Here is a 12,240-nt window from a genome sequence, read left to right as displayed (position 1 = left end):
TCTCCCTCCCTGACTCTGCCCCTTCTCTTCCCCTCCCTGGAAATCTCTCTGCCCTGGGCTGACCAGTAGGAAGGACTGCAGACTTCTGGAGGCCACTGCGCTCCTCTCCTGCCCCACTACACCCAGGATGACCTGGGAAGGTCGCCTGCCCGTGCCTCGCTGCCCTAGAAGATGAAGAGAACCATAGGGCAATTTGAGAGGATGTTGGAACCCGCAGATAGAATATCCTGGAGCCTAAAGGCGATTGTGTGTCAGTTGTTTTCTTTCCATCAGGCCCGTATCCTATTCTTTATGCTCGCTTGTGCTCCCAGTTTTTCTTCTCAAATGGTCTTTGAAATAAATGAAATAAATGAAATTGCCTTTAATAACTTGGTCTTTAATAAATTATTTATTAAAGAATACATGAGATTGCCATGACAAGGATTCAGGATGTTTTGGGTCCTCGTGGGCCTGGACGTGGACAGCCGACAGCCGTGCAGAGGCAGGACCTTCTCGTGCTCATAATGAGCAGACACAAAGCAAGGATACAAAACACACCGAGGGGTTTGAGGATGGTGGGGAGTCAGAGAAGGAGGAGGAGCCTGCGTTCCTGTGGTAAAGAAAGACGCTCCTAAAAATCTCTCGTGAGAAGTTTGTGCCCAGCTGGTGTCGTGGATAACACACCTGCTGCTTCTGTGCTCGTGATCCTCTATAACGAATTCCGCAGTAACTCAGGCTACAGGCCAGGGTCCTCTGTGCTGAGCTGGGTGGTGGGTGCAAGCCAGACTCTTCAAAAGCCTGGAGATTAACTTCCTTTATCTCATAAAATGCTGAGTTGGGGGGTCAGGGGAAGGAGAGAAGAAAATAGAGTCAGTAAGGGAGGGCTGTGATGTTTGGGAGGAAATTTGGGGGGAAAATTAGAGAGAAAAAAATTGAGGGTGGGTATGACGAGTAGAATCGGTGGCTCTGGCACCACAGCCTGGCTGTGTGGAAAGACAAACGAGCCCAGAGAAGCTTCCAGATGCAGGTGGAGAAATGTAACTGTTCCTCTGAGACTTCGCCAAGGGCCTGAAGACCACTGCATTTCAAGGGCCTTTAAATAATATCATCATTACTATTATTATGTGGCCCTGTGCAAAGACTGGCGTGAGTAGCCAACTTTCTTTATTTGGCTCTCTGCACTGAAATAAATCATTTCCCTTATGGTTCAAAACCACAAATCCCTGGTTTCATTACCATGTATCTATTTTTTTTTTTTTAGGAAAAAAAATCAAATCTATAAATTTCAAACTCCTTGTTTCAAAGTCTCCTTTTTAAGTCCTCACACTAGTGATTTTATTAAATTAGTTGCTTTATAAAACATTGCAGATGTCATAATTGTTAACATAACAATTCGCCAAACCCTTGTGAACTGGTCCAGTTTGCCGAGAGCACGTCTTCTAAGGGAAAGGAAATGCCAAAACCCTGGTAAAGTCATCCCATCAGAGCGTGGAGAACAAAGGCGATTTTGTGTTCCAGACACTTCAATCAGGCAAATGAGAGAGACGCAGACTTTCTCTCTCCCGTCTTAAAGTGCTCCATCAGTAACATTTTCCTGATAAAATGTTAGAAAAAGAAACAATAAGCCCCAAATGGAGTCATTTGCTCCCTAGGACAGCAAACCCAGACTTATTTACAGGGTTAAACTCTCTCAGAAATGTGACCGTTTTTCAGGCCATCTGAGCACAGGTCAGGGCATCCCCATGAAGAAATACTGCTGGTCCCTTCCCTTAAAAGGAAGAGGTACCAATACCCTTTTCTCTTCTTTGCTAGTAACTTCCTTGCCCCACCCTCCTTCCTATAAAAACCTTCCCATCAATTGCAACTCCTCGGAGCGCCCCTCTACCTGCTAGATTAGGGGTGCTGCTCAATTCATGTCTGCTGTAATAAAGCCAATTAGACTTCAAATTTGCGCAGTTGATTTTTTTTTTTTAAGATTTTATTTATTTATTCGAGAGAGAGGCAGAGACACAGGCAGAGGGAGAAGTAGGCTCCCTCTGGGGAGCCCGATATGGAACTCAATCCTGGGACTCCGGGGTCACGCCTTGAGCCAAAGGCAGACACTCAACTGCTGAGCCACCTGGATGCCCCTGAATTTTTTTTTTTTTTAATGAAAAACTAGATAGTCCAGACGCAGTGATGCTCAGGAGATCCTACAGTTTGTAATGCAATCATAGTTTACTTCGTTCAACATCAAAGCCGGAGGGTTTGGGTTGTTTAGTTTTTGTTTTGCTTTTAAAAATTTATTTATTTATTTATTTGAGAGAGGAAGAGGGAGAGAGAAAGAGAGCAGAGCGGAGGGGAAGAGGAAAGGGGAGAGAAAGAATCTTAAGCAGACCCCATGCTGAGTGCAGAGCCAGATGCATGGATTGATCTCAGGACCTGAGATCACCACTTGAGCTCAATCTAAGAGTTGGAGGCTTCACCGACTGCACCACCCAGGCATCCCTGGGTGATTAACTTTTACTTATCAAACTAGTCGCTTTTCAAGAGCAGTGTCTCCACTCAGAAACGAGCACTATTCTTTACGATGTGTGTATGTGTTTATTTAATCCTCCGGCTCCCTTTCAATACTCCCCACACACCACATACCTTTTTTGAACACTGCGCTCCTTGACAAGTTATGAAGCAGCTCAAGGAGCTGTGCTGCAGCCGGAATGGTGTTAGCAGACACTACCCGATCTTTGGTCAAATGGCAACCTTTGTTTCCAATTTACTGGCACTGCTGCTAGGGAATCAGAAGGCCACAGTGACATCATTAGGATTTTTTCCCCCAAAACTATGATTTAGTAGCAACTGGGCTTCCAGATTTTAACTCCTTGGCAGCTAGATCCAATTAGCACCTAACCTGTCAAGAGGTTAAATAGCAAGCACTTCTAGAGTGCCTGGATGGCTCAGTTGGTTGAGCATCCGACACTTGGTTTCAGCTCAGGTCATGACCTCAGGGTCGTGGGATCCAGCCCCGCATCCAGCTCTGTGCTCAGTGCAGAGTCTGTTTCAGATTCTCTCTCCTTCTCCTCTTTTTCCCTCTCTGCTCTTCCCGGCATTTTCTTTCTTTCTCTCTCTCTCTCTCTTTCTCTCTCTCTCTCTCAAATAAATAAAATCTAAAAACAAACAAAACAAAACAAAACAAACAAACAAACAAACAAACAAACCAAAATTAGCCAGCACTTCTGATGGTAACATTTGGCAGGACTAAAAGGAGAGACAATTATGACACACGTTGAAGGGATCATGTGCAGCACAGAGGAGACACCAGGGGAAGATGCAAACATCACGCGAGGTCTTCAGCCTCTTGCATGTCTCCTCCATCACACCACCGCCCTGCGGTCCAGGCTGTCTTTCCTGGTGGCCTTTGGTTCTGCTCCAGGACTCATACCTTTCTTCTGCTTGCCCTTCTTGCTTCTATGCGTTACTGCAAAGCATAGCCAATGAAGTGGGAATCTTTTCCAAGTCATCAATTTCTGGAGAAAAGCACACATCTCAATCCAAGGATTCCACAAACTTGCACAAGGGAGTGACTTTTCAGATTGTGTCTGTTGCATCTTTTGGTAACATTGCAAAATCCATGAAGTCACCTCCTAAGAATGACTCCATAAGCTCTGTTATTAACACCAAACATTTCTTTGGCTGATTTGAGGTCTGCCTCTGGCTGTCATTTCTTTAGCCCAGCCCTGATTTATCTGCAAATTGTTCTCTGGTGCTAGCACTTTAGGTTCTTCTAAGCTCTTTGTTTCTTCCTGCTATTCTTTCTCTTGGTTTTTTTTCTCTCTCTCTTTTTCTTCTTTTCTGAAACCTTTACTTCTGGTTTTACTTCTCTTTCTTTCCTTTCACACCATCATCATCCCACTCATTCTTGATAACTACAGCCCTACATTCCCAGCTATCCCAAGCAGTGTTCTCAGGGCCTCACTGAGAATCTGAACAAGGCTCCACACAAAGCATGTCTGCATCCAAACTGGAGGTTCTAATGACCTCCTTTAGCTTGGGAGGCCAATGGCAAGTCCCAGTTGTTACCTGTATTTCCAACAGGCCAGCCATAAATCATAGGTTCCCATGGCCCCCTTCTCCTAGAGCGGCTCACTTAACTCAGGAAACCCATTGACTTACTAGAGTACTGGTGTATACCACAAAGGACTTTAAAAGGATATGAACCAACAGCCAGATGGAGATATGCGGGGTGAAGTCCAGGACAAAAGAACTAATTTTCCTATGGGGTTTGGAGCCTCACCTGACAGCAGGTGAAAGTGTTCTGGTTCCCTAACCTGGAAGCTTTTGGGACCTGGTCCTTTTGGGTTTTCATGGAGGTTTCATTACCTAGGCATGATTGATTAAATCATTGGCCAGTGGCGACTGAACTCCATCTTCAGCCCCTCTTCTCTCTTGGACAAAGAGAGAACTGGTAAATAGTCTGCTCTCCTACTTGGAAGATCTGTGGGTTCCTGAAGCTAAGAAGGAATGAAAAATGTAAATGAGACTACAGAGCCATTCACCCCAAGCTGTGAGGAGTGCCACTCTGGGCAAACATGTTGAGAAAGAAGTACCATTGAAAAGGAAGTCCCCAGCCAAGGCATCTCCAGTGCTAGGCTGAAAGGAGGCATGAACCAGATGGTCTTCTGGTGAAAGCCCTACAAGGAGGTCTGGGTTTGCAGACAGTTGTTAGGGATGAAGGCTGGGAGATGGGGCAGGCAGAAATGACTATTATCTGGACCCCAGTTTAGAGGAGTTTAGGTCAGTGATTGGTGGTTGTGACCAGAAACTTTCTGAAAAGGAAGAGGGGAATCTGTGGGACTTAGGGTGCTGAATATGTATGCCCCAGATTTCTTTGTGTGGCTGATATCTGACTGGATATTTATTCTTCTAGATTACACATTCTGACTCTGAGGAACAAAGGACTGGCAAGACCTGCTCTCTGGTGCTTAATAATTTGAAGGAATTTACATTTCAATGCGGTCTTGTGCTCCATTTCTCACACAATCCACCCCCGCCCCCAATTTCCTCTGATGGAAAGAATGGACCACTCTCCCAGTCCGGGAAAGGAGGTGGGGAGAAGGGAAGAAGGAGAAAATCATAGAGACATGATCGGAGGGAGGAGATTTATTGATATTCCACTTAGAATTTATTCCCTCAGAATCCTATTTATTTTATTTATGTTTATAAATCATACATTACCAAGTACAATGAAATCTCCTAAAAACCCAGAAGGTTACTTGGTGTTCTCCGTGATTTGACAGAGAAAACAGAGGAAGAAAATGAATAGGAAGTGAAGGTAGGGGAGGGGCTGGGGCAGGAATGGGTAGCTCTGGAGAAAACATTTCCCAAGTAATAGCACACGTCTGTTTGGCTTGCTTTGCAAGGGGGTGTGATCCAAATAATTTTCTCTGTCCTTCTACCACTGCTCCTCGGCTTCCTCTCAGGAGAGGGGATTCATTGTCAGGTAATTAACCATCAGCATTACGGAAAGTATTTCACCAGACAGAAGTGTGAAAACACATTTACACCTCATGTAAATGGGATAGACGATTTTACCGTTTGAGTGACACCCAAGGAGCCATCAAGTGACAAAGATAAAGTCATATGTGGTTAGGATTCCAAGATCCTAAGAGTTTACATCCTACTTCCCTTCACGGAGCTGCCATAGAATGTGTAGTGACCAGAAGAGCACGGGGATCTTGGGGTATAACTGAATGGACAGATTGTCCAGCTGAGACCCCACACTAGTAAGTTAAGGGTTTTGTTTTGTTGTTGTTAGTGTCGTTATTCAACAAACTTGAAAACACACTTAATGTGTGCCGTATGATACTGTTTCTCCCCTCAGGATACCCAAGTACACAACTATAACACAGGCAATTGCAACTACAAAGGGGGCAGGCCCAGGAGGATGTGGAAGCAAGCAAGAGACGCTTCATGGAGGAGGTAACATGAGACAAGTTTGAGAGGATGACAAGAAGCTTATTAGGTGAGTGGGACAGAAAAATGCAAACACCCAGAAGGCTGAGGGTAGTTTTGGTCTGCACAGTGCATGGTTTGGTCAGTGGAAGACAGTTGGTAGATGAGGTTCGTGTAGTCAGTAGGACAAGTCTGTGGATGTTCCACAAAAATCCCTTGGATTTAGGGGGATCCCTGGGTGTCTCAGCGGCTTAGTGCCTGCCTTCAGCCCAGGGTGTGATCCTGGAGTCCCAGGATCGAGTCCCACATTGGGCTCCCTGCATGGAGCCTACTTCTCCCTCATTCTCTCTCTCTGTCTCTCTCTCTCTCTCTTTCTCTCTCTCTCTCCCTGTGTCTCTCATGAATAAATAAATAAAATCTTAAAAAAAATCATTTGGATTTCATTCTGTCCATGATAAGAAATTTTTATAGGTATAAAGAAAGTGCCAATCTATGGGTGGGGTAGGTAGGAAAGCAGAATGAAAAGAAGGAAAAAGGCCTCCTGAAGTATGGAAACCTTGTCACCACCCTCTTTTAGCCACATGACAAGTAGACCTATGTTTCCTCATGCTGGAGGAGGAGGAGGGAAGTCAGTGGCTAGAATTTTTATACCCTATCAAGATATCCTGGTCAATCATCGTTCTCTCCAACCTGAACCTTCTCAATGAGGGGGAGCCCCGAGAACCTCCCAGGGTGGTGTTTAACTTCAGTTGTTATTAGCAAAGCAAACCTTTAAACTGGCCTCTCCTCAGGTTCCAGGCAAATCTCACCTAAGGCCTCTCTGCAGGAGAAGAAGTGATTCATGTTTCATACAAGTCCGAGGGGCACGATTGGGTCCGTCCTATCTTCCATATGTTACAGAGTAATTCTAATGAGCCTTAGGGATCCATGTGAAGATGAGATTCCCAGGGTGTGTGGGGGATGCGTCTGGGGCCAAAGAACAATGACATGGGCTCTTTACTGGATGTTATTTGATGTCACAGAATTTAAATATACACCATTGTTTTCGGTCTACATTTTTTGGGGTCTCAATTATTGAGAGAAAAGTGTCACAAAGCTCTATCGTAATTGTATATTTGGCCTCCTCCTCTGTCAGCAGTTAGATTTTGGTCAGGAGATGCAGAACAGGCTTCTCATGACCTGTTCATGAGAAAGTTTTGGGCAGTAAGTTTGAACACTGTGAGAACACTGAAGTTTCACTGCTGGCCTCATGTCCTTATTTGAGGTCCAGGAAAGTACACGGGATGTTCTTCAGTTGAGGCAGCAGGCACCCCACCTCAACTTCTAAACTACCTAACTAGAAAAGCCAGGCTTGGTTAATGAGTTCGTTATTGGTTTAACGACATCAACCTAATAATTAAAAGTAAAACCGGGGTGGTGTCTGGGTGACTTAATTGGTCGAATGTCCAGTTCTTGGTTTACACTCAGGTCATGATCTCAGGGTCATGGCATCAAGACCTGCATGGGGCTCTGCACTCAGCTTGGAGCCTGCTTGAGATTCTCTCTCTCTCTCCCTCTGTCCCTCTCCCTGCTCTTGTGATTTCTCTCTCTCTAAAATAAATAAATAAAATCCTTTTAAAAAAAGGTACAACTGGGGCGCCTGAGTGGCTCAGTGGTTGAGCGTCTGCCTTCGGCCCAGAGCATGATCCCAGGATCCAGGATCAAGTCCCACATCAGGCTCCTTGCAGGGAGCCTGCTTCTCCCCCTGCCTATGTCTCTGCCTCTCTCTCCGTGTGTCTTTCATGAATAAATAAATAAACTCTTTAAAAACAAAACAAAACAAAACAAAACAAAAAAGGTAAAACTGGTTCACTTATTTAGTGTTTTAGGGATAGGTGAGTTTGGCTCCTGTGATTGCCAAACAGTTTCTATAAAGCAGAAGATGAAACTGAAGATTCTTGTTTTTCTGTTATGCATCAATGTTTTCAGTCTTTAAGGGCACTTCGCCACCCCCCCCCCACCAGAGGAAAGATGTGTGTGTGTGTGTGTGTGTGTGTGTGTGTATCTGGTGGTATATATGGTATATATACAGATTCATAAAATAAATAGATTAATAATATGTTTGACTTTCTTTACTTAATTTTCTGTCTTCCTGGGGCAAAAATGTCTTTATTCCTGAGAAAACAATTATTTTGTTCAAATGTCATTGGGGATACCGTCCCATGCCAGTTTTTGGGTTGCCTTCTCAGCTTGCTGAAGCTTCATAAACTGGAGAGGTTTCCAGTCTGGGGAAGAACCAGTTTCTTGTTTGTGTGCTGATAGGTCATGTCGAGCCCTGTATATAGCCACTAATCCGCGACCCTAAAACTCCACAAAGGAACATGCTCACGTTGTTTGCAGTACTAGATTCAGGTCAAAAATTACATATTTCTCGAGTCGTTTTTAAGATTCTCTTAGAAATTCACTCACAAAACAAACATTTCCTGCCTTCTTGTTGTATGTATGGTGTGTGCTCACCCGAAGTGCTCAGAGTGTGGTTCCTGCCCTCCAGCATTCGCGTCATTTGGGAACTTGTTAGAATGAGTACTTGGGGGCCTCACACCAGACCTAGGGAATCAAGGACTCGGGATGGGGCCAGCAGTCTATGTTTTCACGAGCTCTCGAGGTGGCTCTGATGAAGCACAAACCCAACAACCACAGTACTGGCCAGTGGAGAAGGGACAGTGATGAATCAGATACCATCTACAGCTCTTGAGTCCAAAGAGCTCGAATTTATGATGTGAGATGAGCAATCTCAGGTTCCTGAAGATTGAATATCTTACTTGCCCATGGTCTAACTTGTAGTTAGTAGAGTTAAGACTGTCTTCTGAAGGCCCCTCCAGAGGGCTTTATATAACATTATATCGATTAGCCATCTCTTGGCCTCGTTTCTATCCGACCCCCTGACTTAAAAAATTGTATCTACGTGGGTCGATGAAGTATTGACTTCAAAGAACTGACTCGGGACAACTGATGGGGAGCAAAGGCACATTGCAGTTAGCAGGACTTAGGAAGAATCCTTTCCCCTCTTCTAGTGGGGGACTTGGACAGCCCATCAGTGAGCCAGCGTTTGTCACCACTGTGTACAGGGTACAAAAGTGTATTGCTATTTGGGCGGCCTGGGACTGGGTGCAGGAGAAGAGGAGGAAACGGTTCTTGCCCTGGAAAAATTTACACGTGCGCACACACACGCACACTCATTTTGAAACCATGGAGGAACAAGTCTGATGCACGACAAGAGTAAGGGCAAGAGAATATGTACAGATAAATTGAGCATTGCTGGGGGATTTCAAATCCTAATGTCAGAGCTGGGAGGGTGAGTTCATCACCCCCACTAACTCACTGGGCAATTTCTGCCTCATTTCGTTAGACAGAGGAGATTGTTACCAGAAAGCCAGAAAGGAAGCGCCATCTGGGACTGTTGCACTTCCAGACAGATGGCTGACTCTTCCAGTCCTGTTTTATTTCTGGCTGCGGATCACACACCCCACAGCTATACTGTAAAAATGGGATGTGACGGGACACGGGATGTTGTCAGGGTGTGTTTTTCTTTTTCTCATTTTTTTTCCCCTGGAAACTTGTAGTAAAAATAAAACTTAACGACAGTCTTTCTGTTTTTATTGTTGTTTATGAATTAAACCCTTGGTTGGCAAAGTGAAGGACTGATGGACCCCCAGAAGTGGAGATGATGTGCAGGGATATGGCACAAAGTCAAACTAACCTTGAGGCTGCTGCTCCATGGAAAACCTTTGTTAGAGGATGTGGATGTGTTGTCAACCTTCGGATGACTGAGAACAGTGACACACTTGGAAAGTACAAAGTAGTCCAGCCAAACTGAAAAGCTTCACTGTCTTCCATGGTTTTCTACCTGCCTCCCACACCCAGGCTCCCGCATCCACCACTAACTCCCTTCTTGCAAGACGGGGCATAGACACCACCATGAGCAAAAGCAGCACTGGCCTGTCTGCTTTCGGCCTGCTAGGGACCCTGAGTCGTCAAGTCTAAGACTGGAGGAGGTTTCATAAAGATGAGCGCCCCCACTATCTAAAGTTGGGGGAATAAGAGAAATTACTTCATTTAGTTCTATGCTATAAGGTTTCAGCTTGTTCAATAAATATTTTTTGAGTGGCTATTAAAGTACAACGCTGTGGAGATGCAAAGAAGTAAAAGGTGATCCCTAAAGCCAACAAAGTGTCCCCAAAAGAGTCTTGACACCAACTTCTGACTTACTGGCTTTGGGACAAATGACAAGTATTCAGGGACACATGCGTGGTTTAGTCTATTGAGCATCTGACTCTTGGTTTCCGCTCAGGTCATGGTCTTGGGGTCCTGGGATTGAGCCCCATGTCAGGCTCCAGCTCTGTGGGGAGTCTGCTTCTCTCCCTCTGCCCCTCCCTCTGCACTCTCTCCCTAAAAATAAATAAATAAATCTTTTATTAAAAAATAAAAGGCATCCAATATGCCTCTTGTGCTTCCTGCAAAGAAAAAAAAATAAAAAATTCCAACCTGCAGAATGGAGAGGTTTATAGAGAACCTAACACCTGGCTTTATAATGCAACTACGAAACCCTCAGCCTTATCAGTCCCGGGTTTCTGCCTGTAAGTTACTTGAAGGCGTATTTACTTTTGTGCATCAAACTCCCACCAGTACGAGACACAGGATGGACACAGAGTGGACACAGTAAAGTCAATGGTTGAGTTCACCAACTGCCAAATACTGAGGAAGGAATACACATGAGGGGTACTTCCTTTCAGGCCTCTGAGACTCAGCACATGGGTCTTCACAAATACGGTTCACTCTCTGAAAGGGGAGCTATTGGTCCAGTGATCATCACATAGGTTATGGTCAGAGTCAGACCTGAATGAGGAATTCTCATGATGCCATCAGGTTACGAGAGAGGTTTCCAGAATGTGAACAGGCCTCTACTCTTTCCCTCCATTTCCTAACACGACGATACCTAAATACTAAGGCCTATCCTACAAAGGGCCAGCTGTTGTCTTGGCTCTTCTACACCAGATTGGCACTTGGTACCCAGAGCAAGGCTGAAAAGCCACATTCTCTTCTGAAATACTTTATCTTCTAGATTTGACACATACCATCGATTGAGTATTTCTTGAGAAAAAAAATGCTTCTGTATTAGACGTATATGTTAGCAGAAAAACATCTTGATTTCAGAAATGTTAGAATGTAGAAAAGATGTAGAGCTTTGAATGAAGAGACTCGAGTACTAGGAGACATTATCCTGGGTCCTTGTGTCCCTGCCATACTGGAAGCGTGGTGGCGCTCAGTTCCTCCCGACCCGCCCAGCCCTTCCCCTCCCGCTTTCCCCACTGGGCTGCCTTGGCCCTTCCTTCTTGAAGTGGGACCTTCTCAGAGACAGGAGATGAGGGATGCAAAAGGGGCTGGTAGGTGCTTTGATACTTTCAAAAAGTCTAAGAAATCATCATAAGGATAATGGGAACACTTACTGAGCTCCTGAGAATCGGGAGCTTTATGTAAGACTAAGATCCTGTGAGGTGGGTGGTCCTCCTACCTACTTTACTGATGGGGAAATTGGAGAGATTAAATAACTTACCTAAATACAATGAATGAGGGGCACCTGGGTGGCTCAGTGGTTGAGCATCTGCCTTCAGCTCAGGGATCCCAGGGTCCTGGGATCGAGTCCCGCATCCAGCTCGCTGCAGGGAGCCTGCTTCTCCCTCTGCCTATGTCTCTGCCTCTCTCTCTGTGTGTCTCATGAATAAAAAAAATAATAATACAACTAACGAGTGGGCCTGGAAATACTCACGTCTATCTGAATCTAAATTCCAGAGCTTATCCACCAACCTATGCTGCTACTGTACATACTCTTTTCTTTAGAGTAGTTTGTGCAAAATTAGGTGGATGATATGAACACTACTGAGTGGGGACCTAGCGTAGCACTGTTTGTGGGAAATGACCCCGGTGACATGATAGAAAGGTAGAGAAAGCAGACTAACTTCTCTTCTTTGCTCTCCAAGTAGGGGGCAGGTGGCACCTTCAGATTTCCTCATACAAGGCCACACAGCTGGCATCTGCTCCCCAGGTGTTGCCCTTGGGATGTGGTCAGTGACCCTCATGGGTGAATGCGGGCCTGGCATCAAGGACCATATGATTTCTGTGTCCTTTGATGAGGGTTCACCTACTGATAAGGCAAGCTGGAGGGAATCAGAAAGCTCAGTCGGGAAAAGATCAAGGCCTACATTAAGAAGGGAAGAAATGCCAGTCACTCTGATAGGGAAATAGATTTTCGTGTTTCATTGCACAAGCACGCACATATGCACTCAAAGCCTGCCA

At 45.1% G+C, this 12,240-nt stretch overlaps 1 long non-coding RNA gene across 1 annotated transcript; it reads right to left on the bottom strand.

The window, feature by feature from the left end:
• Nucleotides 1-380: 380 nt before the first annotated feature.
• Nucleotides 381-2,752, bottom strand: LOC111094531. The gene is made up of 3 exons (XR_005385544.1): nucleotides 2,611-2,752; nucleotides 1,382-1,573; nucleotides 381-809 (listed from the first exon to the last, which is right to left on the bottom strand). It is a non-coding gene; the product is annotated as an uncharacterized LOC111094531 (long non-coding RNA).
• Nucleotides 2,753-12,240: the final 9,488 nt, after the last annotated feature.

Source organism: Canis lupus, chromosome 38, assembly GCF_011100685.1.
Source record: "Canis lupus familiaris isolate Mischka breed German Shepherd chromosome 38, alternate assembly UU_Cfam_GSD_1.0, whole genome shotgun sequence".
Classification (NCBI taxonomy): domain Eukaryota; kingdom Metazoa; phylum Chordata; class Mammalia; order Carnivora; family Canidae; genus Canis; species Canis lupus.
This window is presented reverse-complemented; position numbering and strand designations above follow the sequence as displayed.